At 41.6% G+C, this 20,753-nt stretch overlaps 1 long non-coding RNA gene across 1 annotated transcript; it reads right to left on the bottom strand.

Annotated features, from left to right (window-relative positions):
- Positions 1–915: 915 nt before the first annotated feature.
- LOC121845611 lies at positions 916–19,325 on the bottom strand. Its single transcript, XR_006082656.1, has 2 exons — positions 18,982–19,325; positions 916–1,335 (listed from the first exon to the last, which is right to left on the bottom strand). It is a non-coding gene; the product is annotated as an uncharacterized LOC121845611 (long non-coding RNA).
- Positions 19,326–20,753: the final 1,428 nt, after the last annotated feature.

Here is a 20,753-nt window from a genome sequence, read left to right as displayed (position 1 = left end):
TAATAATAAGACAAGTGAACTGGGCCTGGGTGTAAGGTGATATCTGTCAGGGTGTAAGGTGATATCTGTCAGCGTGCAACCCTCTGCTTTGAACTTGATTTATCACTAAGGTCACAAACAGCAAGGCTGTTCCCTCCAGCAGGACGGAGCCAGCACCCTGGTGACACGGTGATTGGGGAGGGAGATAAGTCAAGCTTTACGTTGTCCTGCATCGTTAAAGCAGGGAGATACCAGGGTCCTCGGAACGGGTCAGCATCCTAAATGGCAACCTATTCCCTATATAGTGCACTATTTTGACCAGAACCCTATGGGCCACTACATAGGGAATATGCATGTAGTGCACTATATAGGGAATAGGGTGCCATTTGAGAGGCAGATGGGTTTGCTGCAGGGATCAGGGTACAGACACATGACACTGTGGTATTATGTCTAAGAGGTTTTGGGTTGTTTAACGAGACTGAACACTTTCAACTCTCAACTTCTGTGACCCCCTGGATTAGTTTCACAAACATCTCAATCTAATATAGATGATACAGTTAGATACAGTCGGGTCATCGTACATAGTTCAGTAGTTAAAACAGCCTTCCATGTCTTTAATATCGTAAAACCAAATCTTGTTACAAAACTTTTTGAAGATAACTTCTCATCAAGCACCAAATATTAATATTCACAATAAAATGTGCCAACATACATGTTCTCTCAATAAATAAAAGAAAAGCAAAAATGGGTATTTATAAGCTATAACATAATCAAAAAAATACTTGTAAAACATAACATCTATAAATATAATCTTAAAAAGAAAGTGTGTGCAATTTCCCTATTGTAACTAGTGATCATCCACCCACTATTTTGTGGGTATCAATTCCTAAATATTGCATCATTGCAAACTTGTCCATGTTAGCTTCAGTATGACTGTTGTTTGTGTCATAAAGTTCTCCATGCTATTCTATCCTGTAGTAGCATTTTGCATGTATGAGTATCACATCAGTATTCCACACGGTCTCATCTGGAGAAGTTCATTGATGTGGGCCTATTTGTTGAGAGGAACTGTGGTCCTCTCCAGCCCTGTTCAGTCCAGAAGCAGATACACCAGGATATCCATTGGTAGATTCAGTCGGACCACAATGGAAACTTGCAGTCAGGATCATCTCTTACACCATCCAATCAACTTTTGTTTGTTCCTTGTTGTTGTTGTTGTTGTTATCAGGGTCACCTGACCAGGTGGCTGATGATGTGGACTATATCCTGTGTAGTGTCATCTTGGCAGAAGGACACGGTTCTGGGGCCATATGTGATGAGTCAGCCTGTTGACGACCTGCTTCACAAACGCCCCTGCTGGGAAATGAGGACAGAGATGCTGGTGACTCATAGATACTAGAACACTAAAGCCTGGCTTGTCGCCCTAACAACCACTCAAAACAAAGAACAAAAGATAAAACGTCCCCCAAAAATAATGGTAAGAACTACACCCGAAGACACTTCCAATCCCCCAATATTTTTTTTAGCGGGTATCAATTCCTAAATATTGCATCATATACACACACACGTACGTACGTACATACATACATACATACATACATACATACATACATACATACATACATACATACATACATACACAACTTAAGTCGGAAGTTTACAAACAACTTAGCCAAATACATTTAAACTCCATTTTTCACAATTCCTGACATTTAATCCTAGTAAAAATTCCCTGTCTTAGGTCAGTTAAGATCACCACTTTATTTTAAGAATGTGAAATGTCAGAATAATAGTAGAGAGAATTTTTTATTTCAGCTTTTATTTCTTTCATCACATTCCCACTGGGTCAGAAGTTTACATATGTAACAGTATAACGTCCCCTCGCCCATACCCGGGCGCGAACCAGGGACCCTCTGCACACATCATCAACAGTCACCCACGAAGGATCGTTACCCATCGCTCCACAAAAGCCACGGCCCTTGCAGAGCAAGGGGAACTACTACTTCAAGGTCCCAGAGCAAGTGACGTCACCGATTGAAACACTATTTAGCACGAACACCTCTAACTAGCTAGCCATTTCACATCCATTACACATACACTCAGTTAGTATTTGGTAGCATTGCCTTTATATTGGTTAACTAGGGTCAAACGTTTCGGGTAGCCTTCCACAAGCGTCCCACAATTTTGGCCCATTCCTCCTGACAGGGTAGCCTAGTGGTTAGAGGGTTGGACTAGTAACCGAAAGGTTTTAATTTCAAATCCCCGAGCTGACAAGGTACAAATCTGTCGTTCTGCCCCTGAACAGGCAGTTAACCCACTGTTCCTAGGCTGTCATTGAAAATAAGAATTTGTTCTTAACTGACTTGCATAGTTAAATAAAGGTAAAAAAAGAAAGTCAGGTTTGTAGGCCTCCTTGCTCACACACGCTTTTTCAGTTCTGCCCACAAATTTCTATGGGATTGAGGTCAGGGCTTTGTGATGGCCACTCCAATACCTTGACTTTGTTGTCGTTAAGTCATTTTCCACAACTTTGGAAGTATGCTTGGGGTCATTGTCCATTTGGAAGACCCATTTGTGACCAAGCTTTAACTTCCTGACCGATGTCTTGAGATATTGCTTCAATATATCCACATAATTTTCCTACCTCATGATGCCATCTATTTTGTGAAGTGCACCAGTCCCTCCTGCAGTAAAGCACCCCCACAACATGATGCTGCCACCCCCGTGCTTCACGGTTGGGATGGTGTTCTTCGGCTTGCAAGCCTCCCCCTTTTTCCTCCAAACATAACGATGGTCATTATGGCCAAACAGTTCTATTTTTGTTTCATCAAACCAGAGGATATTTCTCACAAAAAGTATGATCTTTGTCCCCATGTGCAGTTGCAAACCATAGTCTGGCTTTTTTATGGTGGTTTTGGAGCAGTGGCTTCTTCCTGTATCACAACTGCCCGTTATTGGGAGTCCTATAGAGCGGCGCACAATTGGCCCAGCATCATCCGGGTTTGGCCGGGGTAGGCCGTCTTTGTAAATAATAGTTTTATCTTAACTGACTTGCCTGGTTAAATAAATAAAATAATAAACATACCATTGACTATTTTCCATCATCACTCAAACAACATCCTTGCGTTTATAACTCTGAAACAAGCCTCTGCATAAGATCAAGATGCCTCAGCTCATGCTCAGCTCATGCCTGCCTCAATTTTCTCTGCTTCCTCTAATACTCCCCCATTTGTTGAGATTGGTTCCAAATTAGCTCGCAATTAAATAGCTCGCAAAAAAAGTTCCCTGACATGTTAGGAGGACGGAAGAAGGAGATCATTGTAATGCTGTAACAACACATCAGTTATCAGGGTGACATGAGTATCACTATGTGCTGTGTTGTGGGGGACGTTGGGCCGGCAGGTTAATGAAGGCAGGGGGATTAGCACCCGGGGAGAGAAAGAGAGAGAGAGCGGAACCTAAGGGATAGGGGGGCCATGGCCGCCGTCATTACACTAGCTAATTACCCCCAGGCCAGGACAGGGCCGGGCTAAACCAGGACAGGAAGAGAGGGGGCCAGGACCGGGCTATAGCAGGACAGGAAGAGAGGTGGCCAGGAAACTAATATTACTATACGATAAAAACTACCTCACTAGCAAACTAATATTACTATACGATAAAAACTACCTCACTAACAAACTAATATTACTATACGATTGAAACTACCTCACTAACAAACTAATATTACTATACGATAAAAACTACCTCACTAACAAACTAATATTACTATACTATAAAAACTACCTCACTAACAAACTAATATTACTGTACGATTGAAACTACCTCACTAACAAACTAATATTACTGTACGATTGAAACTACCTCACTAACAAATGATTACTACTGTATAGTAGAAACTACCTCGCTAACAAACTGATATTACTGTACGGTAGAAACTACCTCACTAACAAACTAATATCACTGTACGATTGAAACTACCTCACAAACAAACTAATATTACTTTAAGGTTGAAACTACCTCACTAACAAACTAATACTACTGTATGGTAGATACTACCTCACTAACAAACTAATACTACTGTATGGTAGATACTACCTCACTAGCAAACTAATATTACTGTACGGTAGAAACTACCTCACTAACAAACTAATATCACTGTACGATTGAAACTACCTCACAAACAAACTAATACTACTTTAAGGTTGAAACTACCTCACTAACAAACTAATACTACTGTATGGTAGATACTACCTCACTAACAAACTAATATTACTATGCAGTAGAAACTACCTCACTAACAAACTAATATTACTGTGTGGTAGAAACTACCTCACTAACAAACTAATATTACTGTACAATTGAAACTACCTCATTAACAAACAAATACTACTGTATGGTAGATACTACCTCACTAACAAACTAATATTACTATATGGTAGAAACTACCTCACTAACAAACAAATACTACTGTATGGTAGATACTACCTCACTGACAAATGAATACTACTGTACGGTAAAAACTACCTCACTAACAAACTAATATTACTGTACGGTAGAAACTACCTCATTAACAAACTAATACTACTGTATGGTAGATACTACCTCACTAACAAACTAATATTACTATATGGTAGAAACTACCTCACTAACAAACAAATACTACTGTATGGTAGATACTACCTCACTGACAAATGAATACTACTGTACGGTAAAACTACCTCACTAACAAACTAATATTACTGTACAGTAGAAACTACCTCATTAACAAACTAATATTACTGTACATTAAAAACTACCTCACTAACAAACTAATACTACTGTACATTAAAAACTACCTCACTAACAAACTAATATTACTGTACGGTTGAAACTACCTCACTAACAAACTAATATTACTGTACGGTTGAAACTACCTCAAATCAAATCAAATCAAATCAAATTTTATTTGTCACATACACATGGTTAGCAGATGTTAATGCGAGTGTAGCGAAATGCTTGTGCTTCTAGTTCCGACAATGCAGTAATAACGAGCAAGTAATCTAACTAACAATTCCAAAAAAAACTACTGTCTTATACACAGTGTAAGGGGATAAAGAATATGTACATAAGGATATATGAATGAGTGATGGTACAGAGCAGCATAGGCAAGATACAGTAGATGATATCGAGTACAGTATATACATATGAGATAAGTATGTAAACCAAGTGGCATAGTTAAAGTGGCTAGTGATACATGTATTACATAAGGATGCAGTCGATGATATAGAGTACAGTATCAACGTATGCATATGAGATGAACAATGTAGGGTAAGTAACATTATATAAGGTAGCATTGTTTAAAGTGGCTAGTGATATATTTACATAATTTCCCATCAATTCCCATGATTAAAGTGGCTGGAGTAGAGTCAGTGTCATTGACAGTGTGTTGGCAGTAGCCACTCAATGTTAGTGGTGGCTGTTTAACAGTCTGATGGCCTTGAGATAGAAGCTGTTTTTCAGTCTCTCGGTCCCAGCTTTGATGCACCTGTACTGACCTCGCCTTCTGGATGACAGCGGGGTGAACAGGCAGTGGCTCGGGTGGTTGATGTCCTTGATGATCTTTATGGCCTTCCTGTAGCATCGGGTGGTGTAGGTGTCCTGGAGGGCAGGTAGTTTGCCCCCGGTGATGCGTTGTGCAGACCTCACTACCCTCTGGAGAGCCTTACGGTTGAGGGCGGTGCAGTTGCCATACCAGGCGGTGATACAGCCCGCCAGGATGCTCTCGATTGTGCATCTGTAGAAGTTTGTGAGTGCTTTTGGTGACAAGCCGAATTTCTTCAGCCTCCTGAGGTTGAAGAGGCGCTGCTGCGCCTTCCTCACGATGCTGTCTGTGTGAGTGGACCAATTCAGTTTGTCTGTGATGTGTATGCCGAGGAACTTAAAACTTGCTACCCTCTCCACTACTGTTCCATCGATGTGGATGGGGGTGTTCCCTCTGCTGTTTCCTGAAGTCCACAATCATCTCCTTAGTTTTGTTGACGTTGAGTGTGAGGTTATTTTCCTGACACCACACTCCGAGGGCCCTCACCTCCTCCCTGTAGGCCGTCTCGTCGTTGTTGGTAATCAAGCCTACCACTGTTGTGTCGTCCGCAAACTTGATGATTGAGTTGGAGGCGTGCATGGCCACGCAGTCGTGGGTGAACAGGGAGTACAGGAGGGGGCTCAGAACGCACCCTTGTGGGGCCCCAGTGTTGAGGATCAGCGGGGAGGAGATGTTGTTGCCTACCCTCACCACCTGGGGGCGGCCCGTCAGGAAGTCCAGTACCCAGTTGCACAGGGCGGGGTCGAGACCCAGGGTCTCGAGCTTGATGACGAGCTTGGAGGGTACTATGGTGTTGAATGCCGAGCTGTAGTCGATGAACAGCATTCTCACATAGGTATTCCTCTTGTCCAGATGGGTTAGGGCAGTGTGCAGTGTGGTTGAGATTGCATCGTCTGTGGACCTATTTGGGCGGTAAGCAAATTGGAGTGGGTCAAGGGTGTCAGGTAGGGTGGAGGTGATATGGTCCTTGACTAGTCTCTCAAAGCACTTCATGATGACGGATGTGAGTGCTACGGGGCGGTAGTCGTTTAGCTCAGTTACCTTAGCTTTCTTGGGAACAGGAACAATGGTGGCCCTCTTGAAGCATGTGGGAACAGCAGACTGGTATAGGGATTGGTTGAATATGTCCGTAAACACACCGGCCAGCTGGTCTGCGCATGCTCTGAGGGCGCGGCTGGGGATGCCGTCTGGGCCTGCAGCCTTGCGAGGGTTAACACGTTTAAATGTCTTACTCACTTCGGCTGCAGTGAAGGAGAGACCGCATGATTCCGTTGCAGGCCGTGTCAGTGGCACTGTATTGTCCTCAAAGCGGGCAAAAAGTTATTTAGTCTGCCTGGGAGCAAGACATCCTGGTCCGTGACTGGGCTGGGTTTCTTCCTGTAGTCCGTGATTGACTGTAGACCCTGCCACATACCTCTTGTGTCTGAGCCGTTGAATTGAGATTCTACTTTGTCTCTGTACTGGCGCTTAGCTTGTTTGATAGCCTTGCGGAGGGAATAGCTGCACTGTTTGTATTCAGTCATGTTACCAGACACCTTGCCCTGATTAAAAGCAGTGGTTCGTGCCTTCAGTTTCACACGAATGCTGCCATCAATCCACGGTTTCTGGTTAGGGAATGTTTTAATCGTTGCTATGGGAACGACATCTTCAACGCACGTTCTAATGAACTCGCACACCGTATCAGCGTATTCGTCAATGTTGTTGTCTGACGCAATACGAAACATCTCCCAGTCCACGTGATGGAAGCAGTCTTGGAGTGTGGAGTCGGCTTGGTCGGACCAGCGTTGGACAGACCTCAGCGTGGGAGCTTCTTGTTTTAGTTTCTGTCTGTAGGCAGGGATCAACAAAATGGAGTCGTGGTCAGCTTTTCCGAAAGGGGGGCGGGGCAGGGCCTTATATGCGTCGCGGAAGTTAGAGTAACAATGATCCAGGGTCTTTCCACCCCTGGTTGCGCAATCAATATGCTGATAAAATTTAGGGAGTCTTGTTTTCAGATTAGCCTTGTTAAAATCCCCAGCTACAATGAATGCAGCCTCCGGATAAATCGTTTCCAGTTTGCAGAGAGTTAAATAAAGTTCGTTCAGAGCCATCGATGTGTCTGCTTGGGGGGATATATACGGCTGTGATTATAATCGAAGAGAATTCTCTTGGTAGATAATGCGGTCTACATTTGATTGTGAGGAATTCTAAATCAGGTGAACAGAAGGATTTGAGTTCCTGTATGTTTCCTTCATCACACCATGTCACGTTGGCCATAAGGCATACGCCCCCGCCCGTCTTCTTACCAGAGAGATGTTTGTTTCTGTCGGCGCGATGCGTGGAGAAACCCGCTGGCTGCACCGCTTCGGATTGCGTCTCTCCGGTGAGCCATGTTTCCGTGAAGCAGAGAACGTTACAGTCTCTGATGTCCCTCTGGAATGCTACCCTTGCTCGGATTTCATCAACCTTGTTGTCAAGAGACTGGACATTGGCAAGAAGAATGCTGGGGAGTGGTGCACGATGTGCCCGTCTCCGGAGTCTGACCAGAAGACCGCTTCGTTTCCCTCTTTTTCTGAGTCGTTTTTTTTTTTTTGGTCGCTGCATGTGATCCACTCGGTTACACTGGTTGTAAGGCAGAACTCAGGATCCGCATCGCGAAAAACATATTCTTGGTCGTACTGATGGTGAGTTGACGCTGATCTTATATTCAGTAGTTCTTGTCGGCTGTATGTAAAGAAACCTAAGATGACCTGGGGTACTAGTGTAAGAAATAACACGTAAAAAAACAAAAACTGCATAGTTTCCTAGGAACGCGAAGCGAGGCGGCCATCTCTGTCGGCGCCGGAAGTACATAGCAAACACTACGGAAGTACACTAACAAACTAATATTACTGTACGGTTGAAACTACCTCACTAACAAACTAATACTACTGTACGGTAGAAACTACCTCACTAACAAACTAATATTACTGTACGGTTGAAACTACCTCACTAACAAACTAATATTACTGTACGGTAGAAACTACCTCATTAACAAACTAATACTACTGTACATTAAAAACTACCTCACTAACAAACTAATATTACTGTACGATTGAAACTACCTCACTAACAAACTAATATTACTGTACGGTTGAAACTACCTCACTAACAAACTAATATTACTGTACGGTTGAAACTACCTCACTAACAAACTAATATTACTGTACGGTTGAAACTACCTCACTAACAAACTAATATTACTGTACGGTTGAAACTACCTCACTAACAAACTAATATTACTGTACGGTTGAAACTACCTCACTAACAAACTAATATTACTGTACGGTTGAAACTACCTCACTAACAAACTAATATTACTGTACGGTTGAAACTACCTCACTAACAAACTAATATTACTGTACGGTTGAAACTACCTCACTAACAAACTAATATTACTGTACGGTTGAAACTACCTCACTAACAAACTAATATTACTGTACGGTTGAAACTACCTCACTAACAAACTAATATTACTGTACGGTTGAAACTACCTCACTAACAAACTAATATTACTGTACGGTTGAAACTACCTCACTAACAAACTAATATTACTGTACGGTTGAAACTACCTCATTAACAAACTAATATTACTGTACGGTAGGCACCCCATTTGACATTCTCCTGGCCGACCCTGAGGCACTTGTTCAGTAAAATACATCACAGGCCCATGTTAAAGGTAAAAATCTGTTGTTCTGCCACTGAGCAAGGCAGTTAACCCACTGTTCCCCGGGTGCCGAAGACGTGGATGTTGATTAAGGCAGCCCCCGGCACCTCTCTGATTCAGAGGGGTTGGGTTAAATGTGGAAGATACATTTCAGTTGAAGACATTCAGTTGTACAACTGACTAGGTATCCCCCTTTCCCTTTCCCTAAAGTAACTTCCTTTCAATTCTTAAAATATAGTGCACAGAATCCCTTTGACATGATCTGATTTGACTACAAATGCATTGGAAACATGACTCAAACCATCGCCACATGTGTTGTAGGACTAGCGGCGTTGTGCAGACTGGCTGGATGTGAAGGTGGTATGATAACACATCCAAAAGACTGAAACAGTTTTAAGAGCCAAACAGTTCACATTTACCAAGGAGGTGTTTCTCTCTGCTTCCCCAGAAAATCACATTTCTGCTACGCTCTCAAAACTGTAACTCTGGTTAAATATATAGCAGCCTATATTAATCATGGTTGGACATAAACAAGAACATTTTAAATCATTGTGTTTGGGGCCGAAACCGCTTTTCCCTTCATATGTGTGTTTACGCCTCCTATGAGGGGCCCTGTATTTACCGGAGAACACAAATAATCATCCCCCTCAAATGAAAAATCAGCCTTTATCATCCATGAACGTCTGCAGTGCCTTTGTGTACTCTCGTGCTGCCTCCTGATTGCTTGTTTATTATTCCAGGGTGGCCTCTGAGCCAATGGGGGGCGAGCCAGCTACCTCAAGGTGCCAAGTCATTCCCAGCCATTTCCTGTCTGTGACATCATTGTGTATTCCCCAGAAAGCACCCTGATCCGTGTCTTGTCTGCAGCCTGGGTGGCACACGGCGCACACAGCTAGCGTAAGCACAAGGTGCAGTGGTGAACCAGTCATTTAGCCTGTTCTCTGGGCAGCTATGAAGGGAGAACGCAGGGCTCTGGACGCAATCTGATGCCACGTTTCAATTACTCAGTCACTTTGGATTACCTATGTACCATTCACTGTGATGAAACACTGACCTGTTATGATTTGATTCAGACATTTTATTCTTGGTGAATTGTTGTGCTGGAATCTGTCATTTGCCAACTCAAACATACTGTGTGCCTTCAGATTGACTAAAGCAAGATTTGCATACTTAATTTGCTGGTCAGAGGAAAGGCCAATTCAATTGAGGGGCCAAATGAATTGGCCTTTCCTCTGACCAGCAAATTAAGTATGCAAATCTTGCTTTAGTCAATTCTCTCTCAACATAGCTCATTAAACTAAACAATGCAAAGTGTAGCAAGAAGGTATTTAATTTACCATAACTTTATACATCGACTGCCAAATTAGATTGTATTGGTTATTTGAGACCTACCTGAAAGTCATGTTGACTTTTCCTCAAAAAGCCTAATTTGATCATCTATTTCTGGAACATTTCTCTAAAAATGTCTGTATTCTTTGATTGTATTGTAAGGACATGTGACTTATAAAAAGGCCAGTCTAACTGGTCTGCTTCATTTTCTCTCTTCACACTGATGAAGGCTGCAAAGCCAAAACGTCCGTGTACGCTATTCCTGATGCAGTGAAAAAGAGCTTCATGCGACATGGATTTGACTGCGAACCCATCACACCTTTTGTTTGTCTGAATTCACAATTAGGCACCAGCCAAGCTTCTGGGAGAGCACCATGATCCCCTTCTGATGAACTCTCTCACCAACCCACCTGAGAGAAAAGCAGCTCTCTCTCTCTCCAGCTATACATCGATTCACAAATCCAAGGGAAATCCTAATGAAAACAAGCTTTCCTCCAAGGCTGACATGATATGGGTCAAATAATTACACCATATTCCCTACATAGTGCACTACTTTTGACAAGAGTCCTATGAGCCCTGGTCAAAAGTAGTGCACTACAGTATGTGGGAATAGGGGGCCATTTGGAACTGACTCAATATGGTTTCAGTTATACTGAAACAATGATCTGAGATCTGTAAATCAAACATGAAAAGGCCTTGGAGGAAAAGACCGAATAGATTTTTCATTGGTCATCCAGTCAGGCAATACTTTGTCCATCTCTTCGGGAATGGAAAGGTTCAGTCATCCCCATCTGTCGTATTGTACAGCACTGCTTTCATGAATACGCCTGCTTATCAAAATGACTACTACTTACTCAAACATTCTCCAGTTGAATGACACAATAAAGATATAGGCTTTAGTCTCAGTGCTGAAATCGTACATTTAGTGCACTGTGGATGTGCACCTCTACTCATTCCCAGCTTCCAATGGGCTCATTCAATCCCTGTCCTATCCTCCTCCCCAAGTTGTTGTTGTAACTATATGTTTTCAAACACCTTACCTGGTAAATGCATGTAAGTAAGTGAATAAATACAGAAACAACTCATGCCATGTCAGAGCTTCTTCCACTTAGTAAACCTCATAGACATCTTGCCTTTCCACACAGCTCTCAGGGTTTTTCATTGTAAAGCACAAGGCAGCTAGAGGTTGTGACTCAAATGGAACACTATTCCCTATATAGTGCACTACTTTTAACCAGGTCAAAAATAATACACTATACAGGCAATAGGAAGACATTTGGCACACATCCACACTGCTCCTACAACAGCAAAGCATATTCAACAAGCCCTCCCCTTACCTTCTAGAACAGTACAGAGCTACAGGGGAGATGGTGGGAGTCTCAAATGGCCCTCTATTCCCTATATAGTGCAATACTTTTGACCAGGGTCCATAGATAAAAAGGATGCACTATATAGGCAATAGGGTACCATTTGGGATGCAACCAGGGGCCTTACTCTTCATTTCTGCTGGATGAGTCTCACTTTGTCTGTAATAATAATCATAGCTTTGTGTCTCTGTCTTACCTTCCATAATATACAGCTAAGAGTGCAGGAACCAATGAGACAGGTCCTTTCTTTTTCAGAGACCCTGAGGTGATCTCTCTGACACTGGAGGATGTGTCAATGTAAGCTGGTGTATAGCAACTATATGTGGACAACACCAAATTAATTATTGCAATGTTAGATATTTATCTTGTAGAGCAGCACATCTGGACTGAATATGAGGGGTTTCGTTAATTAATTATTCATAGATTTTCAATATTCAAACAATCAGCAGACTTACAACCTCAGGGTGTGTGTGTGTGTGTGTGTGTGTGTGTGTGTGTGTGTGTGTGTGTGTGTGTGTGTGTGTGTGTGTGTGTGTGTGTGTGTGTGTGTGTGTGTGTGTGTGTGGTCTCCTGTCTACCAAAGCCTTGTCTGGATTGAAATACTGTATCTTTGATCTTATCTCCAGCCCTGGTCTGCACCGGTCCTTTGTTGAATCCTCACATAGTTGGAGTGCTTTGCAGTCTGCACCTGTTTCTTATTGGGATGCCACTAGGTCTTAGCTTTGCAGTCTGCACCTGTTTCTTATTGGGATGCCACTAGGTCTCAGCTCTGCAGTCTGCACCTGTTTCTTATTGGGATGCCACTAGGTCTCAGCTCTGCAGTCTGTACCTGTTTCTTATTGGGATGCCACTAGGTCTCAGCTCAGTCTGCACCTGTTTCTTATTGGGATGCCACTAGGTCTGCTCTGCAGTCTGCACCTGTTTCTTATTGGGATGCCACTAGGTCTTATAGCTCTGCAGTCTGCACCTGTTTCTTATTGGGATGCCACTGGGTCTTATAGCTCTGCAGTCTGTCTTATTGGGATGCTCTGCAGTCTGCAGTCTGCACCTGTTTCTTATTGGGATGCCACTAGGTCTCAGCTCTGCAGTCTGCACCTGTTTCTTATGCCACTGGGATGCCACTAGGTCTTAGCTCTGCAGTCTGCACCTGTTTCTTATCAGGATGCCACTAGGTCTTATAGCTCTGCAGTCTGCACCTGTTTCTTATTGGGATGCCACTAGGTCTCAGCTCTGCAGTCTGCACCTGTTTCTTATTGGGATGCCACTAGGTCTTAGCTTTGCAGTCTGTACCTGTTTCTTATTGGGATGCCACTAGGTCTTAGCTCTGCAGTCTGCACCTGTTTCTTATCAGGATGCCACTAGGTCTTATAGCTCTGCAGTCTGCACCTGTTTCTTATTGGGATGCCACTAGGTCTCAGCTCTGCAGTCTGTACCTTTTTCTTATTGGGATGCCACTAGGTCTCAGCTCTGCAGTCTGCACCTGTTTCTTATTGGGATGCCACTAGGTCTTAGCTCTGCAGTCTGCACCTGTTTCTTATTGGGATGCCACTAGGTCGTAGCTCTGCAGTCTGCACCTGTTTCTTATTGGGATGCCACTAGGTCTTATAGCTCTGCAGTCTGCACCTGTTTCTTATTGGGATGCCACTAGGTCTTATAGCTCTGCAGTCTGCACCTGTTTCTTATTGGGATGCCACTAGGTCTCAGCTCTGCAGTCTGTACCTGTTTCTTATTGGGATGCCACTAGGTCTTATAGCTCTGCAGTCTGTACCTGTTTCTTATTGGGATGCCACTAGGTCTTATAGCTCTGCAGTCTGTACCTGTTTCTTATTGGGATGCCACTAGGTCTTATAGCTCTGCAGTCTGTACCTGTTTCTTATCAGGATGCCACTAGGTCTTAGCTCTGCAGTCTGCACCTGTTTCTTATTGGGATGCCACTAGGTCTTAGCTCTGCAGTCTGCACCTGTTTCTTATTGGGATGCCACTAGGTCTTAGCTCTGCAGTCTGCACCTGTTTCTTATTGGGATGCCACTAGGTCTCAGCTCTGCAGTCTGCACCTGTTTCTTATTGGGATGCCACTAGGTCTTAGCTCTGCAGTCTGCACGTGTTTCTTATTGGGATGCCACTAGGTCTTAGCTCTGCAGTCTGTACCTGTTTCTATTTGGGATGCCACTAGGTCTTATAGCTCTGCAGTCTGTACCTGTTTCTATTTGGGATGCCACTAGGTCTCAGCTCTGCAGTCTGCACATGTGGCCCACAGTTAAATCCACCAAACAAAATATCGTCAAGTCCATTGCCCTGCAATATATCCATAGTCTATTCGTCATAGTCTATTCGTCAATGCAATGTATTCTGTCAGATATTTCCATTCAATCTAAATTGTTACATTCGTCAATCAATTATATTTTTCAAGCATATTATCACTTTACATATTATTGCTGAATAATCAGCGAGGATATAGTGGAAATTGAAGTTCCCCACTGGTCACAAAGTGGTTGAATCAAGGTTGATTCAACGTAATTTGTGAAGGTATTGTGATGTGGAATCTATGTGGAAAATACATTGGATTTGAAAAAAGTAAAACTTAAAACTGTTGTTTTAAGGGTGAAATTTGAACTACAGGATTATGTCATCATGGTAAACAAACTTCAACATAGACAAACCTTGGATAAAATATGGATTGACCGTGTACCTTCAAAACAACGTCAGATCTTCAACTTAACTCCACTGGGCAGCACCTCCTACTGGAGGATTGATGTATCTATCTACAGCTACTCTTTGGTCTCCCATCCAGGGTTTTAACCTACATCTGTGTTAAAGAATAGGCCTAAATCAAATCAAACTTTTTAAAGTGCATTTAAAGTTTGATTTTATTTGATTTAGTCCTATTCTTTAAATTAGATTTTTGGATGAAATGGAGACATGAATACAACATATCAATGATTCATTGTAGACAACTGTAATTAAAGCCAGACTAAGTCAGTGGCACAGATGAAACTATCCAAGCAGAAGGTGCATATCTCATATGCTGATATTTGGTTGTGTTGACAACCAAAGACTAATCAATATCACTTTTGAAATACAACAAATTGCATATTAATTTGTCCACAAGTTAACAAATTACACTGTATGTTGGATTCACCTCTCTAACTCAACCAAAAATATAAGTGAAAGACTGTGATTAAGCCAGTGGTTCAGATGGAACTATCCAAGCAGTAGATACATCTCCTTTAAATGTTGATATCTGGTTGCATTGTCAACCAAAGACAATTCAATATTACATTTGTAATATTAAGTTAAGGCTATTTTTACAAACGAATGTAACATTCAACATTAAAATTAGTCACACATCCATGGCCACATTGAGGCTACTGTAACTATACATGTCTTCTTGTGTAATCATATAACACGTGCATGTTGAAGATAGCATGCGTGACCTATACATGTATTCTTGTGTAAACATATAACCCGTGCATGTTGAAGATAGCATGCGTGACCTATACATGTATTCTTGTGTAAACATATAACGCGTGCATGTTGAAGATAGCATGCATGACCTATACATGTATTCTTGTGTAAACATATAACCCGTGCATGTTGAAGATAGCATGCATGACCTATACATGTCTTCTTGTGTAAACATATAACCCGTGCATGTTGAAGATAGCATGCATGACCTATACATGTATTCTTGTGTAAACATATAACGTGTGCATGTTGAAGATAGCATGCATGACCTATACATGTATTCTTGTGTAAACATATAACGTGTGCATGTTGAAGATAGCATGCATGACCTATACATGTATTCTTGTGTAAACATTATAACGTGTGCATGTTGAAGATAGCATGCGTGACCTATGCAGGTCTGTTTAGAGCTTCACAATTGCTGTAATAATCTGCGCAGAATCTCTAACGATCACTTGCGCCATGTACTTTTAATGTCATCTCAACTGCAATCCCGGTCATTCGGTTCTGCTAATATATTAAACACAGTGATAACACCTTAATGCTGAATAAATAAAATATATATTTCAAATTGAATTCCCATTTTAATTTTGCTGTGCTTTTAAAAATGTTTTAAAGTGCATAGACATTTGGTTGACAATTAAACCAAAACATCTGACATTGTTTTTCGATTGGAATTTCGTGGTAGTTACTTACTTACTGACTTTATAATCCCCATGGGCAAACTGTGTTGCAGTGCCATGTACACGTTTAAAGCAGCGTTTAAATACAAAACTAAATTCACAATACAACTTTCATAACAGTTACATACCAATATATATATATATATATTTAAAAACTAGCCTGCTGGCCTTACTGTGTCGATAGGAACATTAGCCCGAGATATTTAGGAGGGATATCACACACACCTATATCACACCACAAATGACTGTCTAGTTCTGTTTTTCCTGCTGAGGGGTGCCCTATACCTGCGCCCAGAGGGGAGTAGTTCAAAGTCCGGGTACAGAGGGTGGCTTGGGTCTAAAATGATTTTGTACGTTTTGTACGCATAGTGACAACACATTGGAAATTCAACTATCTTTTGGGTGTATTTTTGAGTGGGAAAATAAAGGTTGTAATCTCATCAACGTCTCAACCAAATATTACCCAATTGTCCACGTTGAAATGACGTGGCGTGCCCACTGGGTTGTCAATATTATTATTTGTAATCTTCCCTTTATTTAACTAGGCAGGTCAGTTAAGAACAAATTCTTATTTTCAATGACGGCCTAGGAACAGTGGGTTACCTGCCTTGTTCAGGGGCAGAACGACAGATTTGTACATTGTCAGCTCCGGGATTTGTTCTTGCAACCATTCGGTTACTAGTCCAACTACTGACCTACTGACCACTAGGCTACCTGCCGCCCCATTATGATCAAGTTGCATCTACCGACTCACTTCATGTTACAGCAATGTTTATTGCATTAACTATTCATAAAATTATAGAAAACATATAATACAACATTCACAACAGAACGGGATAACAATCATAAAGGAAAAGGGAAGGAAAAATACAAGTAGGCCTTCAACACGGAAAGTTTTAATGCTGCCTGGACCGACTTGTCCTGTCCTTCACCACGGAAAGTTTTGATGCGGCCTGGACCGACTTGTCCTGTTCTTCACCACGGAAAGTTTTAATGCTGCCTGGACCGACTTGTCCTGTCCTTCACCACGGAAAGTTTTAATGCTGCCTGGACCGACTTGTCCTGTCCTTCACCACGGAAAGTTTTGATGCGGCCTGGACCGACTTGTCCTGCTCTTCAACACGGAAAGTTTTAATGCTGCCTGGACCGACTTGTCCTGTCCTTCACCACGGAAAGTTTTGATGCGGCCTGGACCGACTTGTCCTGTTCTTCACCACGGAAAGTTTTGATGCGGCCCTGAACGACTTGGCCATTGAGAATGTTTATATGTTTCACAACATTTATAATGGGTGTGTACATATTTAGCCATTGAAAATAGCGTCATTGGAATAGTAGATTATGCTATTCATGAAAGGATTGTGTGCTATTAGGAAAGCGGGCTATGGTAGAATAGGTCTATACTCCACCTGTTCTCATGGTAGAATAGGTCTATACTCCACCTGTTCTCATGGTAGAATAGGTCTATACTCCACCTGTTCTCATGGTAGAATAGGTCTATACTCCACCTGTTCTCATGGTAGAATAGGTCTATACTCCACCTGTTCTCATGGTAGAATAGGTCTATACTCCACCTGTTCTCATGGTAGAATAGGTCTATACTCCACCTGTTCTCATGGTAGAATAGGTCTGTACTCCACCTGTTCTCATGGTAGAATAGGTCTATACTCCACCTGTTCTCATGGTAGAATAGGTCTGTACTCCACCTGTTCTCATGGTAGAATAGGTCTATACTCCACCCATTCTCATGGTAGAATAGGTCTATACTCCACCTGTTCTCATGGTAGAATAGGTCTATACTCCACCTGTTCTCATGGTAGAATAGGTCTATACTCCACCTGTTCTCACGTATGTCACAGCCATTCTTTAAACTGTCCACTTGACCTAGTCCCCTGCTATATCAGAACTCAGGCACCCCTCCCCCCATTTGTGTGTCAATTATATTATAATAATAATAATAATAATAATAATAACAATCATAATATTCATCATAATAAATTGTGTATAATTATAAATAACAATTTGATAAAATGTATTTTAGGCCAAAATATTATTTTATGTAATTTACTTTGGGCCAAATCCTATTAAGAAACGAATGAACTGAATATAGAATAGTACATACAGTATCAGAAAGCCATATATCCTCGAAGGAAGGAATGCATTCTGGAGATAATGAACAACTGTTACCACTGTATGCAGTTAGTTATTCAAGACTCATTTTCTGATGCAGTTATTGGCACCCAGTGATATAAACCGAGACTACAGGGATGTGGGATTATCTCACATCTTTCTTTTAAAATCACGTTATTTCATTCTTACATTGCATTTAAATGATATATTCGGTAGGCCTATCATTTGCTTATTAGGAACATCACAATTACTTCAACCCTTATAGAAAACATTCCGTTATTGGTCAACACAGACAATAGTCTGTATTATATTGATTTATGATAGATTGATTTTATTTTCTTGTCCTTTTCAAAACCACATATTTGTCATCGAACATTTTACGTCCCCATTTTCTAACAAAGAGGTAGCATTTTGCATCCCGATTTTCTAAGAAAAGAAACTCTGCAAAGTACTGGCTAAGGTTTAGCAGTCAACGAAGAGCAGGAAACTCACTGCAGGTCGTATTGAAGGCCCATTTCAGACTAACCCTTTGTACCAAAGTACAATTCCACACAGGCCTGGCCTATATTATATTCACCATCTCAATAGATAAGCGCGTTTCAATAACTATCAGACGTTATTTGGCGTCTTTCCAACAACCACTGGGATACGGTATTGCATCCTGCCATTATCAAAACAACTTACATAATACTGGTTAACAACATTGACGTCGATTGCTTTAGGCCTTCTCCCAGCACATATAAAACAAATGCTATATTCTCTTACCCCCATCTCCAGCAAATTCCTGCGCGGTTGGAACCGTCCATTTTAGTTTGATAGATTTCCTATGGGACGTAGACCGAGGTTCCATCGCAGGTGAGGCCCGTGGTAATCTATTATCACCCACACGATGTGCTGAGTCGTTTTTTGTTGTGAATAGAACGCTAATGCTTCTCTCCGATCTTATTTCGAAGCCTTTCTGTCGAGGAATGCTCTCGAACCAAGGCGAGTCCCTGTTCTACAACAACATCTGTTCATTTCACGTGACTTTTGTAAAATACTAACATCTGTTCAGAATAGGTTTCATTCGGTGCCTCTCTCTGCGTCGTGTCCGTTACCAACTCCTCTCCTCAAACACAGGAACGTATACTTGCTCTTAGTTGTATTACATTTCTGAGTTGGAGAGAGTTTGTTGACTTCAAATTAAGCTATTTTGCTTGTCAACGGGAACAGCTTGGATGTTCATATAAGCAAGTTGTGTTCTTAGGTAGGCTAAGGACTAGGTTTATCTTTTGCATTCAGGTTTTTAGTTGTCACATAACTCTATTTTGCGTTTTGGAACTTTTTTTGTGATTCTGCAGTGACTGTGTCCATAAAAGCAAGCTGTGTATAGGAGACTTTCATATATGCTGGCTGTATACTCCACCACCTCACACTAGCCTACAGGGCCTACCAGAGACGCCTTGAATTTCATAGACATCTGGGAATTCCATACATGCCTCACAAGCCAATTGCACACCTTCAAACGGACACGTGCTTTGAATTAAACGACTTCAGGAGGGTTGAAGAGTCCAAAATACTTTTCCAGATTCAACAAACGGATGGATAGATTAAGCGTCCAGGGGCAGTAACTGCAGGCTATGCAATACTTTGATTGCACATGTATTCTGAGGGAACATGCCTGCGATCTCAGATTGACAATCAGTTGTTCTGCGTTATCTGCCATAAAGGGACATGTTTGCACAGCATCTACAACTGATACACGTGGCCTTTAATACATGCTAATGCTAATAATCTATCAACACCCGTTCACGTCAAATAAATAGGTGAAGAATATGGGGACAACGTTATGGGGATCAATTCATTAGACGTGCTTTGATTTACAGGCGGTTTGCAGGAGCTTTAGCCTGAGCGCTTGCTATTATAGCCCGCCATATGGGAAATAACGTGCGCTCATCAGTTCGATTTATTAAATAGTTTATGTTTATATGAAAGCCACAGACAGAAAATAAAACCCACCAACAAGATTTGTTAACGCAAGCTTAATATTTTACTCTGTCTCGCATCAGTAGCCTATTACATTTAGCAAAGTAACATGACTCTTTGTGAATAGATTAGAAGTAGCCTAAGATAATACAGACAGTCAATTACAATAGGCCTGCTACATCGTCTAGGCTACATACTAGGCTATATGCAATATCACGATTTAAGGTGTTATGAATCGCATATCAATATATATCACAATTGAATAGGCCTATATTAATTTAGTATGTTTCAGCTTTTGCAAAACTATTCTCCATTTCTCATTAAAGAAAGAAGAAAGTTCACGCAACTGATCAATCATGTCGATTTGCAACCTAATTTATCAGGCAGACTGAATAACCTCATTTATCAGGAAGACCGAATAACCTCATTTATCAGGAAGACCGAATAACCTCATTTATCAGGAAGACCGAATAACCTCATTTATCAGGAACATTGAGTAACTTCATTTATCAGAAACATGGAATAATCTCATTTATCAGGAACACAGAATAATCTAATGTATCAGGAACATG

Source organism: Oncorhynchus tshawytscha, unplaced genomic scaffold, assembly GCF_018296145.1.
Source record: "Oncorhynchus tshawytscha isolate Ot180627B unplaced genomic scaffold, Otsh_v2.0 Un_contig_107_pilon_pilon, whole genome shotgun sequence".
Lineage (NCBI taxonomy): Eukaryota > Metazoa > Chordata > Actinopteri > Salmoniformes > Salmonidae > Oncorhynchus > Oncorhynchus tshawytscha.
This window is presented reverse-complemented; position numbering and strand designations above follow the sequence as displayed.